General features: G+C 44.9%; 1 protein-coding gene across 6 annotated transcripts in view; it reads right to left on the bottom strand.

Moving 5' to 3' along the window:
* CYRIB (CYFIP related Rac1 interactor B) overlaps window positions 1-26223 on the bottom strand; it is a 168183-nt gene that overhangs the window by 69970 nt on the left and 71990 nt on the right. For 4 of the 6 annotated variants that reach the window (XM_056522752.1, XM_056522751.1, XM_056522749.1 and 1 more), the window contains exon 2: window positions 254-334. The exons of the other annotated variants lie outside the window; for them this stretch is intronic. The gene's annotated coding sequence lies outside the window, so the exon portion shown is untranslated. The remainder of the gene's footprint in view (window positions 1-253; window positions 335-26223) is intronic. 6 annotated transcript variants of the gene reach the window in all.

Consider the following 26223-nt stretch of genomic DNA (forward strand, 5'->3'; position numbering starts at 1 on the left):
TTTTTTCCTCCCTTTTTTGGTTTAGTTCCAATACACACAAAGGGAATAAACATGTGTATAGCAAAACATGTGTTACTGCAATCCTTTTCTGTGAGAAATACTTCATTCTCTAGAAACATTTCAGGGGCGCCAACATTTACGGACATGACTGTATTATAGAACACAGGAGACTAATGCGCAGAGGTGTACAAGTCCCTTCATGCCGTTCTGTGTACGCAGCCCCAGAGCACAGGACAGCTGAGAAAATATTTACCAACAGATGAGAGGCTCTTCACGCACTTCCGAGAATTTCAAGTCCGACCGGAGCGAGGTGCGGCAGCTCGCGCCTGTAGACCTGAAAAAGATCCAAAACCGCGACAATGTCAGAGCGGGAAACTTCACAAAACACACTCTAAGCCAGTGTTTCTCAACCAGGGAGCCTCCAGCTGTTGCAAAACTACAACTCCCAGCATGCCCGGACAGCCAAAGGCTGTCCGGGCATGCTGGGAGTTGTAGTTTTGCAACAGCTGGAGGCACCCTGGTTGGGAAACATTGCTCTAAACATTGTACTCATATGATTCTGGGAAAGCTGGTTGATTTCCAATATGACTCTGTTGGGTATTGTAGTTTTGCAACAGCTGGAGGCACCCTGGATGGGGAACACTGCATTAATCACTGTATTCGTATGATTCTGGGAAAGCTGGGTGACCTCCAATATGACTCTGCTGGGAGTTGTAGTTTTGCAACAGCTGGAGGCACCCTGGTTGGGAAAACACTGCTCTAAAAACTGTACTCGTATAATCCTGGGAAAGCTGGGTGACCTCCAGTATAACTTTGCTGGGAGTTGTAGTTTTGCAACAGCTGGAGGCACCCTGGTTGGGAAACATTGCTCTAAACATTGTACTCATATGATTCTGGGAAAGCTGGTTGATTTCCAATATGACTCTGTTGGGTATTGTAGTTTTGCAACAGCTGGAGGCACCCTGGATGGGGAACACTGCATTAAACACTGTATTCGTATGATTCTGGGAAAGCTGGGTGACCTCCAATATGACTCTGCTGGGAGTTGTTTTGCAACAGCTGGAGGCACCCTGGTTGGGAAAACACTGCTCTAAAAACTGTACTCGTATAATCCTGGGAAAGCTGGGTGACCTCCAGTATAACTTTGCTGGGAGTTGTAGTTTTGCAACAGCTGGAGGCACCCTGGTTGGGAAACATTGCTCTAAATATTGTACTCATATGATTCTGGGAAAGCTGGGTGATCTCCAATTTGACTCTGTTGGGTATTTTAGTTTTGCAACAGCTGGAGGCACCCTGGTTGAGGAACACTGCATTAAACACTGTATTCGTATGATTCTGGGAAAGCTGGGTGACCTCCAATATGACTCTGCTGGGAGTTGTAGTTTTGCAACAGCTGGAGGCACCCTGGTTGGGAAAACACTGCTCTAAAAACTGTACTCGTATAATCCTGGCAAAGCTGGGTGACCTCCAGTATAACTTTGCTGGGAGTTGTAGTTTTGCAACAGCTGGAGGCACCCTGGTTGGGAAACATTGCTCTAAATATTGTACTCATATGATTCTGGGAAAGCTGGGTGATCTCCAATTTGACTCTGTTGGGTATTTTAGTTTTGCAACAGCTGGAGGCACCCTGGTTGGGGAACACTGCATTAAATACTGTATTCGTATGATTCTGGGAAAGCTGGGTGACCTCCACTATGACTCTGCGGGGAGTTGTAGTTTTGCAACAGCTGGAGGCACCCTGGTTGGGAAACATTGCTCTAAACATTGTACTCATATGATGATTCTGGGAAAGCTGGGTGATCTCCAATTTGACTCTGTTGGGTATTGTAGTTTTGCAACAGCTGGAGGCACCCTGGTTGGGGAACACTGCATTAAATACTGTATTCGTATGATTCTGGGAAAGCTGGGTGACTTCCACTATGACTCTGCTGGGAGTTGTAGTTTTGCAACAGCTGGAGGCACCCTGGTTGGGAAAACACTGCTCTAAAAACTGTACTTGTGTAATCCTGGGAAAGCTGGGTGACCTCCAGTATGACTCTGCTGGGAGTTGTCACTGAGCTTTGCCAGTCACCTGAAAGACAAAACAGCCTACTGATGCAAAAAGAGACTATGTATGACGATATTACTTAAAGTCAATATGCCCATTTAGAGTTATTGGAAAGCTGGGTGACAAGTAATACAGCTGCCACTCAGCTTTTCCAGTAAAGTGAATGGTAGCCAAACTGAGTGCCACAGAGTTATAGGTATTACCGCATAACTTGGCAGAAATGGCATTCACAACTAAAGAAGAAAACTATAAAAGTTAGTACAGCTCTCCAGGTAGATGCCACTCAGCTTTCTCAGTCACCTGATTGCCAAAAAAAAAAAAGGATAACTAGGCTTAGGGGCCATTCAGAGCTATTAGAAAGCCATGAGATGTAGTTTTGCAACAACTGGAGGGACACTGGATTGGAAACACTGATTTTAACACTGTACTCATCTGATCCTGGGAAACCTCCAATATGGCTCACTTAACTTTCCTAGTCACCTGAAAGGCTAACCAGCCTACCGATGCATAGACAATGCAAAAAGAGACTATGTATGACTAACTCAACATCAATAGGTAATTCAGACTTCATGGAAAGCTGGGTGACAACCAGTAAAGCTGTCACTCAGCTTTTCCAGTAAACTGAATGGTAGACTAGTTGAGTCCTACAGAGCTATTAGGAAACACTGCATAGCTTGGCTGAAATGGCATTCACAACCAGAAGAAAAAGAAACTATAAAAGTTAGTGCAGCAGATGCCACTCAGATTTCCCAGTCACCTGACTGTCAAGCAAAGACCATTCAGAGCTATTAGAAAGCTGAGTGATCAATCAATATGGCTGCTACTGAAGCTCTTTAACAGTAACAAAGAGAGGTATCGCTGCATAGACAGGGCTGAATGCAGAAAAGCCGGGTGACCTCCAATAAGGCAACTGCCACATTTAAGTCACTTTGTTAACTCTGCTTTCTAAGGCACCTGAAAAAGTAAAACATGGTTATAGATACAGACTCCAATAAAGAAAGAGAACGCACCATGGAATAACTATGCTGATATAACCATTTAGGACACACGCTGCTCTTAAAGTAGTCATCACTCAGCTTTCCCAGTCACCTGAACAGCAAACACGCCCAGGTATAGAGCGAAATAGAGGAGAAAAGAGTTGGTTGTCTCAGCAATGTCTATTAGAAAAGCTGGGTAACCGTTAATACGCCCAACAGTAGTCGTCACTCAGCTTTCTCAGGCACCTGAACAGCTAACACGCCCAGGTATAGAGCGAAATAGAGGAGAAAAGAGTTGGTTGTCGCAACAATGTCTATTAGAAAAGCTGGGTGACCGTTAACAAACCCAACAGTAGTCGTCACTCAGCTTTCTCAGGCACCTGAATGGCCAAAAGTACCTTAACTATGAATAAATAAACTGCAAAACTAGACTGAAGTTTAGCAGAAACCTAGGAGAACATGGATGAAACATGTCATTCTATACCAGGGTGCCTACAGCTGTTGCAAAACTACAACTACCAGCATGCCCGGACAGCCATTGGCTGTCCGGGCATGCTGGGAGTTGTAGTTTTGCCACAGCTGGAGGCACCCTGGTTGGAACACTGAGCAATTCAAGAGGAATTTACTCCAGTAATTTAGAATTTAGAAACAATTAACATCTGCTTTGCCATTGACTTCAATGTATTTCACGCTGCACTGTTCACATTGCGTAAATTCCGCCACGGAATTCTGTTCCGCTAGAAGAAAGAACATGTTCATTTATCTTGGGGAATACTTGAGCAGAAGTCCATTGAAGTCAATGGAAAAAAAAATTTCCGCTTGAAATATAGTTTCCGCACGGAATATGCGCAGAAATTCTGCACGAAAAATAAATAAAACGGAAAATTCCAATTGGTGGTTGTAGTCCACCAAAAGAAAAAAAAAAAACAGTTTCTTCCTATATTCCGTGCGGAATTCCACGAATTATGCGCAAATTTCATGTGTAAAAAAAAAAAAAAAAAACGGAAATTCCGGAATTTTTACGCGAGGATTCCTCTCCTATTCCTCAGTGTGAACGCATTAAAGGGATTATCCAGGAAAAAAAAAACTTTTTTTATGTATCAACTGGCTCCAAAAAGTTAAACAGATTTGTAAATTACATCTATTAAAAAATCTTAATCCTTTCAGTACTTATGAGCTTCTGAAGTTAAGGTTGTTCTTTTCTGTCTAAGTGCTCTCTGATGACACGTGTCTCGGGAAACGCCCAGTTTAGAAGCAAATTCCCATAGCAAACCTCTTCTAAACTGGGCAGTTCCCGAGACAGGTGTCATCAGAGATTACTTGGACAGAAAAGAACAACCTTAACTTCAGAAGCTCATAAGTACTGAAAGGATTAAGATTTTTTTATAGAAGTAATTTACAAATCTGTTTAACTTTCTGGAGCCAGTTGATATATATATAAAAAAAAAAAGTTTTTTCCTGGATAACCCCTTTAAACTGTCGTACGTCAGTGCTTCATTTGGCATGCTGGGAGGAGTAGTTCCCCTTGTAGATATATATATGAAAGAAAGGGGGCTCAATCCAATTGTACACATCTATTGTGGGTGCTGATCAGTGTACCAAAGAACATACAAAATAATAGAGAAAACAAAGGGGAAAACACTGAAAATGCATCAGCACACCAACACACAAATGTAGAATAAATATACAGTGATCCCTCAACTTACAATGGCCTCAACATACAATAGTTTAAACATACAATGGTCTTTTCTGGACCATTGTAACTTGAAACCAGACTCAACATACAATGTACGGACAGTCCAGATCTGTGAAACGCGTCACAACTGGAGGAACTGACCAATCAGAATGGGCATTCACTGGTAAATCACCTGTATTACTGAAGTGCATGCACTGACTGGCTGTCTGGTAGCGCCCCCTACAGTACAGGGAGGAACTACAAGTTCTGTACTACTCCTTTACCGTGCCAGGGTTAGCTGCTCCTTTTGGACACCAAGTAAGGGCGGCTCCATTAGGGACACTGTGTGTACTGTATAGGACCCTGAAGAAGCTCCTGTCCTCTACATAGACCATTGTTTCCCAACCGGGGTGCCTCCAGCTGTTGCAAAACTACAACTCCCAGCATGCCCGGACAGCCAACGGCTGTCCGGGCATGCTGGGAGTTGTAGTTTTGCAACAGCTGGAGGCACCCTGGTTGGGAAACACTGACATAGACAGTAATTACAGCTCCCAGCAGATCTTTCTTACTGTTATATGTAAGGATTTGCTTTATCTCTATTAGTTATCTACTTATTTTTCTTTAATCATCACTTTTTCCTATTTTTGGATGACATTTTGGGGGCTTCAGAACCAATTACCAGGTTTCCATAGAGTTATGGTCTCAACGTACAATGGTTTCAACATACAATATTAATTGGTTCCAGGACGACCATTGTAACTTGAGGGACCATTGTAACTTGAGGGACCACTGTACCAATTTTATTGTTGAAAGTACGCCAACAAGGGGAGAGAATAAACGACAAGGCGAGAGAAGAAACGACAAGGGGAGAGAAGAAACGACAAGGGGAGAGAAGAAACGACAAGGGGAGAGAAGAAACGACAAGGGGAGAGAAGAAACCAGGGGAGAGAAGAGACCAGGGGAGAGAAGAGACCAGGGGAGAGAAGAGACCAGGGGAGAGAAGAGACCAGGGGAGAGAAGAGACCAGGGGAGAGAAGAGACCAGGGGAAAGAAGAGACCAGGGGAGAGAAGAGACCAGGGGAGAGAAGAGACCAGGGGAGAGAAGAGACCAGGGGAGAGAAGAAACGACAAGGGGAGAGAAGAAACGACAAGGGGAGAGAAGAAACGACAAGGGGAGAGAAGAAACGACAAGGGGAGAGAAGAAACGACAAGGGGAGAGAAGAAACGACAAGGGGAGAGAAGAAACGACAAGGGGAGAGAAGAAACGACAAGGGGAGAGAAGAAACGACAAGGGGAGAGAAGAAACGACAAGGGGAGAGAAGAAACGACAAGGGGAGAGAAGAAACGACAAGGGGAGAGAAGAAACGACAAGGGGAGAGAAGAGACGACAAGGGGAAAGAAGAGACCAGGGGAAAGAAGAGACCAGGGGAAAGAAGAAACCAGGGGAAAGAAGAAACCAGGGGAAAGAAGAAACCAGGGGAGAGAAGAAACCAGGGGAGAGAAGAAACCAGGGGAAAGAAGAAACCAGGGGAAAGAAGAAACCAGGGGAAAGAAGAAACCAGGGGAAAGAAGAAACCAGGGGAAAGAAGAAACCAGGGGAAAGAAGAAACCAGGGGAGAGAAGAAACCAGGGGAAAGAAGAAACCAGGGGAAAGAAGAAACCAGGGGAAAGAAGAAACCAGGGGAAAGAAGAAACCAGGGGAAAGAAGAAACCAGGGGAGAGAAGAAACCAGGGGAAAGAAGAAACCAGGGGAAAGAAGAAACCAGGGGAGAGAAGAAACCAGGGGAGAGAAGAAACCAGGGGAGAGAAGAAACCAGGGGAGAGAAGAAACCAGGGGAGAGAAGAAACCAGGGGAGAGAAGAAACCAGGGGAGAGAAGAAACCAGGGGAGAGAAGAAACCAGGGGAGAGAAGAAACCAGGGGAAAGAAGAAACCAGGGGAAAGAAGAAACCAGGGGAAAGAAGAAACCAGGGGAAAGAAGAAACCAGGGGAAAGAAGAAACAAGGGGAAAGAAGAAACAAGGGGAAAGAAGAAAAAGGATGATAAAATCATTTAAAATAATGGGCTAAGAATGTGATCCCAAGCACTCACCTAGGGAGGGGCCATGAACCCCCTCTCCTAGAAACAGACACCCGTCCTACTGTACTGAATGATTCGTCACACCGTACATATAAAGCTATTGTAAATAATAGATATACAGGCTATACAGCAACATAATCAATAACATGTAAACAACAATAAGCAGCTATAAGAACCACTGACATAACCTGTAATACTTGCAAATTGCAATATGCATAGAGGAAGCGTTCAGAGGATGGAGGACTGGACCGGATGTAAAGGATCAGTAGGAGGACGGGGCCACAAAGACCCACGCGTTTCGTCGCTCTCAAAAGGCGACTTCCTCAGGGGTTAAGTGCTTGTCATCTTCCTCCCCATTATATACACACACAACAATATTACCTAAAGATTAGAAAACACCTTGCAGGTGGTAAAGTGCGCCATGCTCAGACCCCTCGTGCGGCTTCCACGCCGCGTACTGTTCCGGTAGTTGTGTTACTTCCGATTAAGAGATAGAGTCAGAGTGGAGACATGGTGCGTGCGCACCAAGGCTCCTGCGTATGCGTTTCCACCTATATCTGACGTGATCAGTACGTATGATCTGATCACATGATCGGGAGTGCGTGTCACATGGCCGCCGCACTTCGCGCATGCGCTCCATACAAACACCAAATGCTATAGTCGGGAGTGCGCACCACGTGATGTACACATTAGGGATCAACCGATATCGGGTTTTTAGGGCCGATACCGATAATCGGTGGAGGTTAGGGCCAATAGCCGATAACTTATACCGGAATATCGGTATAAGTTATCGGCTATTTATCCCCCAGCGACACCGCTGCAGATCATTGATTTAAAGCGGGAGCTTTAAATCAATGAACTGCAGCGGCTTTTGCGGTGCCATAGACCACCGCCACCACCCGCTTCTCTCCCCCTGCCTGTCCGGGGGTCCTGAGTCCTATCACCGCCACCGCACCCACCCCGCCGCTCTGCTGCCCCTACTGCCCCACCGCACCGCGTCGCACCCCCCACCACACCGCCCCGACCCAATTGCCTCCCCCATCCCCGCTTTTAATATTACTTGTTCCCGGGGTCCACTCTACATCTGGCTCCGGTGGCGTCCTCCTGAGCTGTTACTGTGCGCACTGACGTTGCGTCGCGTCACTCGTCATTGCGCACAGTGTAACGCAGGGCACAGCAGGAGCCAGAAGTAGTGTGGGCCCCGGGAACAGGTAATTATAAAACCAGGGATGGGGGAGGCAATGGGGCTGGGGCCGGTGCGGTGGGGGGTGCGACGCGGTGCGGTGGTGCAGTGCGGCGGGTCGGTGGGGGGGGGGGTGGTCGCGGTGCGGTGGGGGCGGTGCATTATCGGATTATCGGCAAGGTAATTGCCAATACCGATAATGCCCAAAATCGTGATTATCGGCCAAACTGATAATTGGTCGATCCCTAGTACACATACCACGCGTGCGCACCTCCAGAGTCTCGTAGCTTCAGTTGATGACTGGGAATGCATATCGCATGGGAATGGCGCATCATATATGAGCTCGTCCTATTTTTTTCGGCCCAGATACTCTATTACGTATTTCTATAATAAAGTAGTAATGAAATTGAAGTATTGAAATGACATAGAATCCCATTGTCCATCATTTGCCACTACATCGTATCATACAAACGTGTTGTCCGTCATTCACCGCTATATCATACTACACCACCACACTACACCATCATACTACACCACCACCATCATACTACACCACCACCATCATACTACACCACCACCACCAAACTACACCACCAAACTACACCACCACCATACTACACCACCACCATCATACTACACCACCACCACCAAACTACACCACCACCATCATACTACACCACCACCATCATACTACACCACCACCATCAAACTACACCACCACCATCAAACTACACCACCACCATCAAACTACACCACCACCATCATACTACACCACCACCATCATACTACACCACCACCATCATACTACACCACCACCATCAAACTACACCACCACCATCATACTACACCACCACCATCATACTACACCACCACCATCATACTACACCACCACCATCATACTACACCACCACCATCATACTACACCACCATCATCATACTACACCACCATCATCATACTACACCACCACCATACACCATCATACTACACCACCACCATCATACTACACCACCACCACCAAACTACACCACCAAACTACACCACCACCATCATACTACACCACCACCACCATCATCATACTACACCACCACCACCATCATACTACACCACCACCACCATCATACTACACCACCACCACCAAACTACACCACCACCACCATACTACACCACCACCACCATACTACACCACCACCATCATACTACACCACCACCATCATACTACACCACCACCATCATACTACACCACCACCATCATACTACACCACCACCATCATACTACACCACCACCATCATACTACACCACCACCATCATACTACACCACCACCATCATACTACACCACCACCATCATACTACACCACCACCATCATACTACACCACCACCATCATACTACACCACCACCATCATACTACACCACCACCATCATACTACACCACCACCATCATACTACACCACCATCATCATACTACACCACCATCATCATACTACACCACCATCATCATACTACACCACCACCATCATACTACACCACCATCATCATACTACACCACCATCATCATACTACACCACCATCATCATACTACACCACCACCATCATACTACACCACCATCATCATACTACACCACCACCATCATACTACACCACCACCATCATACTACACCACCACCATCATACTACACCACCATCATACTACACCACCATCATACTACACCACCATCATACTACACCACCATCATACTACACCACCATCATACTACACCACCAGTAATCTTATAGTATATCTTGTATTTCATACTGAAGATAGAGAAAAAACAATATTCTTATAATAGTAAGAAACACACATATATATATATATATATATATATATATATATATATATATATATATATATATATACACATACACACAGTGATCTCTCAACTTACAATGGCCTCAACATACAATAGTTTCAATATACAATGGTCTTTTCTGGACCATTTTAAGTTGAAACCAGACTCAACATACAATCTACGGACAGTCCAGATTTGTGACACGTGTCAATAGCTGGAAGAACCGACCAATCAGAATGGGCATTTCACTGGTAAAACCCCTGTATTACTGAAGTGTATGCACTGACTGATGTCTGGTAGCGCCCCCTACAGTACAGAGAGGTATTACATGTTCTGTACACTTTACCTGTATTACTGAAGTGTATGCACTGACTGGTGTTTGTTAGGGCCCCCTACAGTACAGGGAGGTATTACATGTTCTGTACTCTTTACCTGTACCAGGGTTAGCTGCTCCTTTGGACACCAAGTAAGGGCGGCTCCATGTTACTTTTTTAGGACACTGTGTACTGTACAGGACCCTGAAGAAGCTCCTGTCCTCTATATAGACCAGTGTTTCCCAAGCAGGGTGCCCCCAGCTGTTGCAAAACTACAACTCCCAGCATGCCCGGACAGCCAAAGGCTGTCCGGGCTGCTTGGGAAACACCGACATAGACAGTGATTACAGCTCCCAGCAGATCTTTCTTACTTTTATATGTAAGGATTTGCTTTATCTCTATTCATTATCTACTTATTTTTCTTTGATTCAACCTTTTTCCTATTTTTTGGATGAAATTTTGGTGCCTTTAGAACCAATTACCAGGTTTCCATAGAGTTATGGTCTCTACATACAATGGTTTCAACATACAATGGTCGTCCCGGAACCAATTACGGCAATATTGTAACTTGAGGGACCACTGTATACTAAATAGATATGGTGAATAGAGATGTGAGTGTGTATATATATATATATATATATATATATATATATATATATATGGACATCTCGGGCACAACACATAATTGTGGCCTTACATAGATACCGTTCATGGAAATCTACACTTCGTGCGCCTATATTGCTTATGTTTTCTATATTCCCATACTAATGAAAAGTATATACATTGTATACATATCATTTATTAATCTTATTTGTTATATACCAGATAGTGACATGCTCCAAATAATAATAATTAGATACCATATTGCCATTAATTACTGCAAGGTTATTGAAGACTAAGTAGAAAAAAGTGGATCCCCAGTAGGATAGTCATTAAGTACAGTGTGGTGGCATATATATATATATATATATATATCCAATACACAGAATTGTTTGCATGGTTGATACAGTATACAAGGTAGAGACTTGCAGAGACTTCCGTATTCCAAAGCGCCGTTTATCGTGTAATCTCAGAAAAGGGGAAGCCTGGTGTAATGAATGAGGAACCGCGCTCGCACCGCGGCCTTCCTATAAATGCCATGAAGGGAACCTGAGATGGGCAATGCAGTCTGGGAAAGTGTGCAAATATATGTAAAATAGGAGGAAGGAAATAGGACTAGAGACATTACACAGATTTGGGGGGGGGGGGGGGGGTCCTGCTCCTTGTATAGAGTAGATTCTGGTTGGCCGGGTGGAGGGGGGGTGTACTGGTTCTCCTTGTATAGAGTAGATTCTGGTTGGCCGGGTGGAGGGGGGGGTGTACTGGTTCTCCTTGTATAGAGTAGATTCTGGTTGGCCGGGTGGAGGGGGGGGTGTACTGGTTCTCCTTGTATAGAGTAGATTCTGGTTGGCCGGGTGGAGGGAGGTGCACTGGTTCTCCTTGAATAGAGTAGATTGTGGTTGGCCGGGTGGAGGGGGGGGGGGGGTGTACTGGTTCTCCTTGTATAGAGTAGATTCTGGTTGGCCGGGTGGAGGGGGGGTGTACTGGTTCTCCTTGTATAGAGTAGATTCTGGTTGGCCAGGTGGAGGGGGGTGTACTGGTTCTCCTTGTATAGAGTAGATTCTGGTTGGCCGGGTGGAGGGGGGGGTGTACTGGTTCTCCTTGTATAGAATAGATTCTGGTTGGCCGGGTGGAGGGGGGGTGTACTGGTTCTCCTTGTATAGAGTAGATTCTGGTTGGCCAGGTGGAGGGGGGTGTACTGGTTCTCCTTGAATAGAGTAGATTCTGGTTGGCCGGGTGGAGGGGGGGTGTACTGGTTCTCCTTGTATAGAGTAGATTCTGGTTGGCCGGGTGGAGGGAGGTGTACTGGTTCTCCTTGTATAGAGTAGATTCTGGTTGGCCGGGTGGAGGGGGGGTGTACTGGTTCTCCTTGTATAGAGTAGATTCTGGTTGGCCAGGTGGAGTGGGGTGTACTGGTTCTCCTTGTATAGAGTAGATTCTGGTTGGCCGGGTGGAGGGGGGGGGGTGTACTGGTTCTCCTTGTATAGAGTAGATTCTGGTTGGCCGGGTGGAGGGGGGTGTACTGGTTCTCCTTGTATAGAGTAGATTCTGGTTGGCCGGGTGGAGGGGGGTGTACTGGTTCTCCTTGAATAGAGTAGATTCTGGTTGGCCGGGTGGAGGGGGGGGGGACTGGTTCTCCTTGTGTACAATCCAGCGGGTGTAAGGGGGCGGGGGTCTTACAGATAATGCAATATGACATCTTTGGACCAGTGGTCTCCAAATGTGGACTACTATTCCCAGCATGCCCTGCTTGGACATTGTCTAATGCAGTTGTCTCCAAACTGTGGACCTCCAGCTGTTGCACAACTACAACTCCCAGCATGTCCTGACAGCCTTGGACATGTTTAAAGCAGAGTTTCTGAACTGTTGCAACTCCCAGCATGTCCACACAATCTTCCCCCAACTAACAGTTTTGCAACAGCTGGAGAACCACAACTCCCAGAATGCCCTGATAACCCTGGGCATGGCCTATTGCAGTTATCTCCAAACTGTGCCACTCCAGCTGTTGCAAAACTACAACTCCCAGCATGCCCTGCCAGTCTTTGCATGTCTAGTAGTTTTGCAACAGCTGGAGAACCACCACTCCCAGCATGCCCACACAGCGTTGGGCATGCCTAATGCAGGGTACCCAAACTTTTGCAAAATTACCACTCCCAGTATGCCCAGACAGCCAACCGCTCACTCTACAGCTGTTGCAAAAATACAGCTCTCAGCATGCTGGAGGTCCGCAGTTTGGAGACCACTGTCCTGTACAATTAATCGCACAATCCCCAATACTACATTCACTCCGAGATGGGCAACTCCCATAGACTGGAGCAGGTTTCCCAGACAGCTTCTCTGTTCCTGTGATTGATGGGGCCCCCCTTAGCCTGGAGCAGCAGCCATCACAGGACCCCCAGAGAATGGAGACCCCGCACCCTGGCCATATTAGACCTTAAAGGGGTACTCCGGTGGAAAACATTAATTTTTTTAAATAAACTGCTGCCAGGAAGTTAAACAGATTTGTAAATGACATCTATAAAAATATATTTACCCTTCCAGTACCTTTTAGTAGCTGTATGCTACAGAGGAAACCCTTTTCTTTTTGAATTTCTTTTTTGTCTTGTCCACAGTGCTCTCTGCTGACACCTCTGTCCGTGCCAGGAGAAAAACCCCACTGCAAACCTATGCTGCTCTGGATAGTTCCTGACACGGACAGAGGTGTCAGCAGAGAGCACTGTGGACAAGACAAAAAAGAAATTCAAAAAGAAAATAATTTCCTCTGTAGCATACAGCTGCTAATAAGTACTGGAAGGGTAAAGATTTTTTAATAGAAGTCATTTACAAATCTGTTTACCTTTCTGGCACCAGTTGATTTAAAAAAATAAATAAATAAATAATGTTTTCCACCGGAGTACCCCTTTAATGGTCTCGCACCGGGCCCTATAAACCGCACACACTGAACCCCCTGAGGACGATGAGGATCCCGCCTGACGCTTTCACCACGAAGTGACGCCGCCGAGCCATGTGTTTGGCTTCGGAGCTCTGACCTTTACTTAACCCTCGAACGCCAGAGGTCCCCACGGAGCGACTTTTTGGATGTTCTCCCAATACGACTACTGTGCGCACGAGCGAGCAGCGAAACCCTCATGGAAGGCGGACGAGAAATCTTCACTTCATTCTGTGAAGATCGCGGCGCTTTGTGAGGCCAGAACCTCAGGCGACAAGACACGGGGGGGTACAACCAGAGGCTGAAAAACATGGAGAGATCTAAGGGTAAATTCACACGGGGCAGAGGTGTGCAGAAATCTATGCACAACCTGCTGCAAAAAAATTAAAAAATGTAAAAATTTTTTAAAGTTCTGGTGCTAAAATTTCTGCAACAAAATCTGCGATGTCTGAATACAACCTAATACTCCTCAAAGCAGAACGTATCCAGTCCACACAAGTCTCTTGTTCGCTACTAGTGTTGAGTGCGAATATACGAAATGCTAATTTTTTACTGCGAATATCGGCACTTCGCGATTTCGTGAATATTTAGAATATAGTGATATATATATATACGTAATGACGAATATTTGTTTGTTTTTTATGCAAATTTTTTATGCGAATTTATGCAAATATCGCCACTTCCAGACTGAACACTGACCCCTTCCTTCTTTTAGGTGAAAGCTATAATGGCGCGTGCGCACTATGCGAATTTCATTACGAATTTTCACATGGAAAACGAACATGGCGAATATGCAAATTTCGCGAACATAGGACGAATATCCGTCCATATGTTCGGGAAATATCGCAAATTTGGATATGGCCCCTGCCGCTCATCGCTATTCGCTACAATGTATCAGTGCAGGTGGAATGCCTGGGAGTACGGACTATTTAGCTCAGTGATCTCCAAACTGTGGCCCTCCAGATGTTGCAAAACTACAACTCACAGCATGCCCAGACAGCCGTTGGCTGTCTGGGCATGCTGGGAGTTGTAGTTTTGCAACATCTGGAGGGCAACAGTTTGGAGATCACTGATTTAGCTGATAGGGTAGTCCTTCCCAAACTGTGGTTCCTCAGCTGTTGCGAAACTACAACTCCCAGCATGCCCAGACAGCCAGGACAGCCTTGGGCGTGATAAAATAAAGAGTTCCCCAACATGTAGTTTTGCAACCAATGGGAAACCACAAGTCCCAGAATACCCCGATAACCCTAGGCATGGTCTAATGCAGTGATCTCCAAACTGGGGACCTCCAGCTGTTGCAAAACTACGACTTCCAGCATGCCCTGGCAGCCTTAAAGGGATACTACGGTGGAAAACATTTATTTTTTTATTTTTAAATCAACTGGTGCCAGAAAGTTAAACAGATTTGTAAATTACTTCTATAAAAAAAAAAAAATCTTAATCCTTCCAGTACTTATTAGCAGCTGTATGCTACAGAGGAAATTCTTTTCTTTTTGAATTTCTTTTTCGTCTTGTCCACAGTGCACTCTGCTGACACCCATGTCCGTGTCAGGAACTGTCCAGAGTAGGAGCAAATCCCCATAGCAACCCTATGCTGCTCTGTACAGTTCCTGACATGGACAGAGGTGTCAGCAGAGAACACTGTGGACAAGACAAAAAAGAAATTCAAAAAGAAAATAATTTCCTCTGTAGCCTACAGCTGCTAAAAAGTACTGGAAGGGTAAAGATTTTTTTACTAGAAGTAATTAACAAATCAGTATAACTTTCTGGCATCAGTTGATTTAAAAAAAATAATTCCACCGGAGTACCCCTTTAAGAGTTGCTAGCTGACTTGACTAGCATTTGGGCTCAGACTACCCCTCCTTTCAAAATCTAACAAAACAAGCGTCTGAAACAAGACTAGAAATCTAAGCGAGGACAGTTCCATTCACTGACAGCAAGCAAGAAGCCTTAAATTGGCGAGGATATACAACACGCTTATACCAAAAAGTTGCAAAAGGCTTCATTCAACATTTAGTGAACTTTATCAGGTTATGGTCTCCTAACAAGGGCGACAATTCACTCCAAAACAGACGGCACGCCAAACTTTCCTAAGACAGAAAGGGGTTAAATTGCAAAATAAATAAATAAATTATTAGTAAATAAATTTAAAAATAAATAAATAAATAAATTCCTTCCTGGAAGCGAAGCAGCAGTCCCATTGGTTGTCCCCGATTCCTCGGCTCGGGTCTCTGGTGTTTAATTAGCCCGGTCCTCGGGGGGGCGCTCCGCCCCCTTCGCTGCTCATTAAGACGACTTCAAGGAGATGGAAAATTAAATCAGCGCATACATTAGTGTCTTCCCTTTCATGCCTGTGGAGCGGTCCAGGGAAATCTCCGAATGTGGCGCCCGGTAGAGTCCATATCCGGGGGGGGGGGGGTCAGGGGGTGCTGGGTCAGTAGGCAGGGGGACCGAATGTGAAACGTGAGGTAAAGGGGTCTGCAGTTCCGTTGCAAGGCTCTAAATAAGGACGTGAATTGAGTTCGGTAAAGCGTGGTGCACGCAACGTACAGCTGGGGGCGACGAAGAGGCGATGAATATTACATTATATCTGTAATTAGGTGAGGACAAGCAATTCACACCCGGAAATGCAAAGTGACGACATCAGGCTGTACCGGCTGATAACAGAAAGCAAAAGATCAATTGCAAAACTACAACTCCCAGCATGCCTGGACAGCCTTCGGCTGTCCAGGCATGCTGGGAGTTGTAGTTTTGCAACAGCTGATCTGCGTTAATCACCTAGTGGAGATCTTCAGTCTCCTGGTCCAGGAATATAATTCTAAAACTACAGTGAAGAATGACACAGACCCAGCTGAGCAACAGAGGAAATAATAATGCACCACAAAAGAGACTAAAATAGAGCATGCAGGGTGTGTGAAAAGCTGGGTGAGAATCCTGAAAAAGGATCAGAACTGGAAAGCTAGGTGAGAATCCTGAAAAGCTGGGGGAGAATCCTGAAAAGGATCAGAACTGAAAAGCTGGGTGAGAATCCTGAAAAGGATCAGAACTGAAAAGCTGGGTGAGAATCCTGAAAAGGATCAGAACTGAGAAGCTGGGTGAGAATCCTGAAAAGGATCAGAACTAAAAATCTGGGTGAGAAACCTGAAAAGGATCAGAAATGTGAAGCTGGGTGAGAATCCTGAAAAGGATCAGAACTGAGAAGCTGAGAGAGAATCCTGAAAAGCTGGGTGAGAAACCTGAAAAGGATCAGAACTGAGAAGCTGGGTGCGAATCCTGAAAAGCTGGGTGCGAATCCTGAAAAGGATCAGAACTGAGAAGCTGGGTGAGAATCCTGAAAAGCTGGGTGCGAATCCTGAAAAGGATCAGAACTGAGAAGCTGGGTGAGAATCCTGAATAGGATCAGAACTGAAAAGCTGGGTGAGAATCCTGAAAAGGATCAGAACTGAAAAGCTGGGTGAGAATCCTGTAAAGGATCAGAACTGAAAAGCTGGGTGAGAATCCTGAAAAGGATCAGAACTATGCCAGGGACTATACTTTACCTACATCATAGTAGGTAAACTTGTTGGGTGTATGGCTCTCCAATACAAAGACGGGCCCCGGGGCCACACTTAAACATTACTCCGACACGGAGAGGAATTCAGGGGAAGGGAAAATTCCTGTGCAAGACAGTAATATGAGCGAGCGAAACAGAGGCCTGCAGACATGTGCATGCTCCGGCTCGCCTCCCGCCCGCTCGCTTCCCCCCCACCTGCTGGCTCTGAGCTCACCTCCAGCACCAGCCCCTTCTACTACCAAACAGCTGGCATGTTCTGCCTCCCAACATCCTGCATGAGGTTCCACACTGCTCGGAGGGATCCCCAAATACTTATACACCACTGCATTAGGGATCCCTTAATACACCCACATCATTGCATGAGGGTTCCCTGTATACTCCTACATTACTGTATAAGGCAGTGCCTCCAACCAGGGTGTTGCAAAACTAAGGCTGTCCAGGCATGCTGGGAGTTGTAGTTTTGCAACATCTGGAGGCACCCTGGTTGGGAAACACTGGTAAAAGGGATCCCAGAAGACTACCACACCATTGCACATGAGATCCCTGAATACCTCCACACCACTGCATGAGGGATTCCCGAATACCTCCACACCACTGCATGAGGGATTCCCGAATACCTCCACATCACTGCATGAGGCATTCCCGAATACCTCCACACCACTGCATGAGGGATTCCCGAATACCTCCACACCACTGCATGAGGGATTCCCGAATACCTCCACACCACTGCATGAGGGATTCCCGAATACCTCCACACCACTGCATGAGGGATTCCCGAATACCTCCACACCATTGCATGAGGGATTCCCAAATACCTCCACACCACTGCATGAGGGATTCCCGAATACCTCCACACCACTGCATGAGGGATTCCCGAATACCTCCACACCACTGCATGAGGGATTCCCGAATACCTCCACACCACTGCATGAGGGATTCCCGAATACCTCCACACCACTGCATGAGGGATTCCCGAATACCTCCACACCATTGCATGAGGGATTCCCGAATACCTCCACACCATTGCATGAGGGATTCCCGAATACCTCCACACCATTGCATGAGGTATTCCCGAATACCTCCACACCATTGCATGAGGGATTCCCGAATACCTCCACACCATTGCATGAGGGATTCCCGAATACCTCCACACCATTGCATGAGGGATTCCCGAATACCTCCACACCATTGCATGAGGGATTCCCGAATACCTCCACCTGCATTAAAGACTTTCAAATACTCCCACATCCTGCACAAAGGACCCCACAATACTCCTACACAACTGCATGAGGATCCCTAATATCTCCTACACCGCAGAATGAGGGCTCCCAAATACCTCCACACCACAGCATGAGGGATCCCAAATATATCCCCACCACTGTATGAGGGACCCCCAAATAAATACTCCCAGACCTCTAGATACTCTCACACCACTGAAGGATGGGCCCTTGAATACTCCCACCACGCTGTGTGATGGGCCCCTTCACCTCCTTTAGTACACCTCAACCAAAGAAGAAAATAGACCAGTGGTCTCCGAGGTCACCGTTTGGGAACCAAGGCATAAGACCAACACAATTGCCCAATTATGTTGGCTGTGGAGGTTTCCTACCTTTGGTTTCCCATTCACTGACATCAAGCAGAGATCTTAAAATTTTGAGCGATTACTGAGTTATGAGGCAGGAAAAGAAACTCGTGGGTTTTATAACAATCAATATGGCCGCCCACGGGGGTTACCATCCAGCTTTCCTAGTGTGCCGAATATCAGAAGACATTTGATTAGCAACGGGGTCTTTATTGGTTGGCGACCCCAAAAACAGACTAGAGTATTCCAAAAAGGAGACACCTCAAGAATTTATATCTACTGGGGCTCAATGGAGCGTACTCCCTGCCTGGGGCCACCAAGGCTATTTCTGACGGTTTCTACCTGGATGTGACTTCTTCATTTGATTCAGTAAGAGCCTCGTATCATCCCACCGCAATATCCTAATTCACATAAAGCAGGAAAAGAATTCAAAGAAAACACAATCAAACCGATGATGAAGCTCCAGGTTCTATACTAAGGGTGCCGGGTCCGAGGGGGCGGGAAAATACACAGGGGATCAGGGGAGTGTCATTTCAGGCTCCACCCCTGAGGAAGAGCCTATTGAGATATAAACGTGAAGAGCCCTATATAATGATAATCCGGCATCCCAAGGCCCAGAGATCCTACTAATTCATCGTTGGGCAAATACAGTTGAAAAGCTAAAGAAGCAGAAAACTGCCAGAGAGCCCAACACTGGGGGGCAGCAGTGACAGGGTTACTATAGGTCATTGTTTCCCAACCAGAGTGCCTCCAGCTATTGCAAAACTACAACTCCCAGATTGCCCGGACAGCCTTTGGCTGTCCGGGCATGCTGGGAGTTGTAGTTTTGCAACAGCTGGAGGTACCCTGGTTGGGAAACACTGCTGTATGTAGTAGGTTATCAACTGCATGAGACCCAGTAATAGGGCCCCTAATAGGCAGACAGCGCTGGTGCATGGGTCCCTAAACAGGAAGAGGGAAAGGCACTCCCGTACAGAGACCCCTAGCCATGGGAATGGCGCTCTCGCATGGACCGCTAGCCACCAGAATGGCGCTCCCAAATCTACCTAAAGGAAAGGTGCTCCGCTCCCACATGGACCCTATCAACGGGGATGGGGCTCCCTCATGGACCCCTAACCACGGTAACGGTGCTTCTGTGTAGACCCCTAGCCACAAGACCACATGGGTCCCCCAGTTGAGTTGCCACTATATGGCTCCACAGCTAGAGGAAGAGCACCACCACGTGGTCCTAGTAGGTGAGGGGTACTGCTGGAACTCATTTAAAGGGGTACTCCACTGGAAAACATTTTTTTTTTTTAAATCAACTTGTGCCAGAAAGTTAAACAGATTTGTAAATTACTTCTATTAAAAAAATCTTAATCCTTCCAGTACTAATCAGCTGCTGTATGATCAACAGGAAGTTCTTTTCTTTTTGAATTTCGTTTCTGTCTGACCACAGTGCTCTCTGCTGACACCTCTGTCCATGTCAGGAACTGTCCAGAGTAGGAGATGTTTGCTATGGGGATTTGCTCCTACTCTGGACAGTTCCTAAAATGGACAGAGATGTCAGCAGAGAGCACTGTGGTCAGACAGAAGGGAAATTCAAAAAGAAAATTCCGTGGATCATATAGCAGCCGATAAGTACTGGAAGGATTAAGATTTTTTAATAGAAGTAATTTACAAATCTCTATAACTTTCTGGCATCGGTTGATTTAAAATAAATAAATAAATGTTTTCCAGTGGAGTACCCCTTAAGGACACTTGGGGGGGGGGGGGCGCGCAGGTTTGTTTTAGGTACCATTGTCAAGAACGCATAATTAGAATTTTGACATTAAATTCCTAGTAAATATCGTTCTGCAAAACAAAAAAAAAAAAAAAAAAGCAAAGAAATTCAGCTGTGAATAAAAATTCCAGATAAGGAATGTGAAAAATTGATAGTTTACCGCGTGTTATGTGCCATAGAAAACCGTGGTAATGGGGCAGAACCGCAGTAATCGGCTTCTGCTACGGTCAGTGAATGGACCTGCAGCTGTCAGACACATGGACCCCGGGCCCCACAGGAGGGAGAAACGGAGAGAGGCCTCAACTGGAAGTGGTCAGCATGGTGCCCCGACGATATATTACAGAACACAGTATATGAGCGAAACACTTCGTCCTCCACAACGCTACGCACAGAATAGATATAACCTACAGTCGATGATAAAAGACTGTGATATTTGCACTAAACTGCAATGACCAACACAGACCATGGACAAGGGTGGCACTGTTTCTGAGGGGGAAAACCTTAAAAAAAATTATATAATTATTATTTTAAATATATACAAAATTATTATTATTTTTTATAATTTTAAATAAATAATTCTAAAATTATTTTTTATTATTATATTTATTATTATAATTAATAATAGTAATATATTACTATTAATATGAATTATAATAATACATATATTAATATATATTATGAATATTATTAATAAATATATGTATCACAATTCATAATAGTAATAATAAATATATTACTATTATGAATTATAATGATACATATATTTAATAATAAATAATAATATTATTAATAAATATATTATTATAATTAATAATAATATATATATTAATATATTTATTATTATAATTCATAATATTAATAGTAATGTATATACAGTGCATAGTGAAAGTATTCTGCCCCCTTGAACTTTTCGACCTTTTGCCACATTTCAGGCTTCAAACATAAAGATATAAAACTGTAATTTTTTGTGAAGAATCAACAACAAGTGGGACACAATTATGAAGTGGAACGAAATTTATTGGATATTTCAAACTTTGTTAACCAATAAAATACTGAAAAATTGGGCGTGCAAAATTAGTCCGCCCCTTTACTTTCAGTGCAGCAAACTCTCTCCAGAAGTTCAGTGAGGATCTCTGAATGATCCAATGTTAACCTAAATGACTAATGATGATAAATAGAATCCACCTGTGTGTAATCAAGTCTCCGTATAAATGCACCTGGACTGTGATAGTCTCAGAGGTCCGTTTAAAGCGCAGAGAGCATCATGAAGAACAAGGAACACACCAGACAGGTCCGAGATACTGTTGTGGAGAAGTTTAAAGCCGGATTTGGATACAAAAAGATTTCCCAAGCTTTAAACATCCCAAGGAGCACTCTGGAGTATCAGCCCACTGAAAATCTACGAAGACCTGGCTGTCCCTCTAAACTTTCAGCTCATACAAGGAGAAGACTGATCAGAGATGCAGCCAAGAGGCCCATGATCCCTCTGGATGAACTGCAGAGATCTACAGCTGAGGTGGGAGACTCTGTCCATAGGACAACAATCAGTCGTATACTGCACAAATCTGGCCTTTATGGAAGAGTGGCAAGAAGAAAGCCATTTCTTAAAGATATCCATAAAAAGTGTTGTTTAAAGTTTGCCACAAGCCACCTGGGAGACACCAAACATGTGGAAGAAGGTGCTCTGATCAGATGGAACCAAAATCGAACTTTTAGGCAACAATGCAAAACGTTATGTTTGGCGTAAAAGCAACACAGCTCATCACCCTGAACACACCATCCCCACTGTCACACATGGTGGTGGCAGCATCATGGATTGGGCTTTTCTTCAGCAGGGACAGGGAAGATGGTTAAAATTGATGGGAAGATGGATGGAGCTAAATACAGGACCATTCTGGAAGAAAACCTGACGGAGTCTGCAAAAGACCTGAGACTGGGACGGAGATTTGTCTTCCAACAAGACAATGATCCAAAACATAAAGCAAAATCTACAATGGAATGGTTCACAAATAAGCATATCCGGGTGTTAGAATGGCCAAGTCAAAGCCCAGACCTGAATCCAATCGAGAATCTGTGGAAAGAACTGAAAACTGCTGTTCACAAACGCTCTCCATCCAACCTCACTGAGCTCCAGCTGTTCACAAACGCTCTCCATCCAACCTCACTGAGCTCCAGCTGTTCACAAACGCTCTCCATCCAACCTCACTGAGCTCCAGCTGTTCACAAACGCTCTCCATCCAACCTCACTGAGCTCCAGCTGTTCACAAACGCTCTCCATCCAACCTCACTGAGCTCCAGCTGTTCACAAACGCTCTCCATCCAACCTCACTGAGCTCCAGCTCTTCACAAACGCTCTCCATCCAACCTCACTGAGCTCCAGCTGTTCACAAACGCTTTCCATCCAACCTCACTGAGCTCCAGCTGTTCACAAACGCTCTCCATCCAACCTCACTGAGCTCCAGCTGTTCACAAACGCTCTCCATCCAACCTCACTGAGCTCCAGCTGTTCACAAACGCTCTCCATCCAACCTCACTGAGCTCCAGCTGTTCACAAACGCTCTCCATCCAACCCCACTGAGCTCCAGCTGTTCACAAACGCTCTCCATCCAACCTCACTGAGCTCCAGCTGTTCACAAACGCTTTCCATCCAACCTCACTGAGCTCCAGCTGTTCACAAACGCTCTCCATCCAACCTCACTGAGCTCCAGCTGTTCACAAACGCTTTCCATCCAACCTCACTGAGCTCCAGCTGTTCACAAACGCTCTCCATCCAACCTCACTGAGCTCCAGCTGGTCACAAACGCTCTCCATCCAACCTCACTGAGCTCCAGCTGTTCACAAACACTCTCCATCCAACCTCACTGAGCTCCAGCTGTTCACAAACGCTCTCCATCCAACCTCACTGAGCTCCAGCTGTTCACAAACGCTCTCCATCCAACCTTACTGAGCTCCAGCTGTTCACAAACGCTCTCCATCCAACCTCACTGAGCTCCAGCTGTTCACAAACGCTCTCCATCCAACCCCACTGAGCTCCAGCTGTTCACAAACGCTTTCCATCCAACCTCACTGAGCTCCAGCTGTTCACAAACACTCTCTCCATCCAACCTCACTGAGCTCCAGCTGTTTTGCAAGGAGGAATGGGCAAAAATATCAGTCTCTCTATGTGCGAAACTGATAGAGACATACCCCAAGCGACTTACAGCTGTAATCGCTGCAAAAGGTGGCGCTACAAAGTATTAACTTAAGGGGGCTGAATAATTTTGCACACCCAATTTTTCAGTATTTTATTTGTTAAAAAAGTTTGAAATATCCAATAAATTTCATTCCACTTCATGATTGTGTCCGAATTGTTGTTGATTCTTCACAAAAAAATTACAGTTTTATATCTTCATGTTTGAAGCCTGAAATGTGGCAAAAGGTCGAAAAGTTCAAGGGGGCTGAATACTTTCACTATGCACTGTGTATAATATATATATATATATATATATATATTTTATTATTATTATTATTATTATTATTAATTATAATAATAAATATATAAAAATAAAAAATTATAAAATAATAACAATAAAAATAATAATAAAAATAATATATAATAATCATCATAGTTCTCCTGAAAAGCAAACAGGCCAAAAATCTTCTCACAGCTGAGGGTTTGCTACAGTTGTATTCAGTTCAGATTCTGTGCTGAAAGCCGTCACCAAGGCAGATGCTTTGTAAAAATCAATGTCACACATGTGGTTTGCCTACATAGAACTGCAACAAACCCTCAGTTGAGAAGTGATAATTTTTTCGTAAGAAAATTTTGGCCTGGGGATATATGCAAATTAGCTGTTGAAAAGAAGGGAACTGATTTGCATACTTCTTTCCCACGGATCACTGCCTGCGAGTCTCCATCCCGCAGCTGGATCTTCTCAAGGAGAATCGGCGTCCTAGGGAGCAAAACGCCTTGACAGCAAGCAGAGATCTTGGAAAGGATTGAGAACTTTTAATTTTTTACTTTTATAGGGGTTATTTCGAGATTAACTAGCTAAGTGCGGGGGTCCGACCTTGCAAAACTACAACTCCCAGCATGCCCGGACAGCCGTTGGCTGTCCGGGCATGCTGGGAGTTGTAGTTCTGCAACAGCCGGAGCCCAAGCTAGCATATAAACAGCCCATTCCTGCCCTCGTTTGACCTCCACCTTATAGCGGGAACAATACACATGTCTGACCTCATTAACTCCGCCGCTTCTTATACACACAAAACACCGGATCGATATAGAGCTTCCCAGTGACAGCTGCCAAAGGCTCAGGCTAACTGTCCCAATCCCCGGCAGCGCACAATGGGTTAAGCTCATCAATAGCGTCCTATGACAAAGAAAAATAAACTGGGTTTCCATTGTGGTTAAATAAAGATTAAAAAGGGTATTCCGGATACCAGCATTTCAGATTGTGCTAAATAAATTATATATATATGTGTATGTGTATATATATATATATATATTTATATATATATATATATATATATACATATACACACACACACACATATACAAACAAAAAACAAATATATATACACACACACACATATACAAACAAAAAACAAATATATATATTTTTTTTTTATAAAAAATTTTTTAAATAAAATTAATATATATTTAACATATACATATATATATATATATATATATATATATATATATATATATATACACACACACATACATATACACACACACATATAAATATTATTTAAAAAGAATAAAATAAATAAGCAGGCAGTGTCTTGTCTTGGTGACTGGCCGAGTGGTCCGTCGATGCCCAGACGGGTTCCATGCCCCTCCAGAATCTGATCAGTGAATCAACCAACAAGGTGTGGCAGAGATTCAGAGTTCCACTGCTCTTACAGTAGAGAATCCTGCACTAAGGAACTGATCTCACAGTGGGCACCAGTGCAGTGCACTGGAAGAATAACATAGGGAAAACCTACAAACTCTTTGCATGGTGGAATTTGTGCCTAGGACCCCAGCGAGGCAACAATGCTAAACACTGAGCGTACAGCAACAATACATCCGCACATCAACTAATGCACCCGCATAACACCTTACACATCTGTGCACCTCCTAATGCAATGACTAATGCACCCGCGCAACCCCAATACATCTTCACAATGCCTAATGAACCCATGCAATGCCTAATGCGCTTGCACAACCCCCTAACACATCTGTGTGATGCCTTATAAACCCATGAAACACCTAATGCACCAGCACAAGCTCATAATGCGTCCACACACAACCCCCTCCCCCATACACTGCCTAATGCACCAGCACAAGCTCATAATGCGTCCACACGTAACCCCCTCCGCCATACAATGCTTACTGCACCAGCACAACTTCATAATGCGTCCACATGCAACCCCCTCCCCCATACAATGCCTAATGTACCAGCACAACCTCATAATGCGTCCACATGCAACCCCCTCCCCCATACAATGCCTAATGTACCAGCACAACCTCATAATGCGTCCACACGTAACCCCCTCCGCCATACAATGCTTACTGCACCAGCACAACTTCATAATGCGTCCACATGCAACCCCCTCCCCCATACAATGCCTAATGTACCAGCACAACCTCATAATGCGTCCACATGCACCCCCCTCCCCCATACAATGCCTAATATACCAGCACAACCTCATAATGCTTCCACATGCA

The sequence above is a fragment of the Hyla sarda genome, chromosome 5, assembly GCF_029499605.1.
Source record: "Hyla sarda isolate aHylSar1 chromosome 5, aHylSar1.hap1, whole genome shotgun sequence".
NCBI classification, from domain to species: Eukaryota; Metazoa; Chordata; class Amphibia; order Anura; family Hylidae; genus Hyla; species Hyla sarda.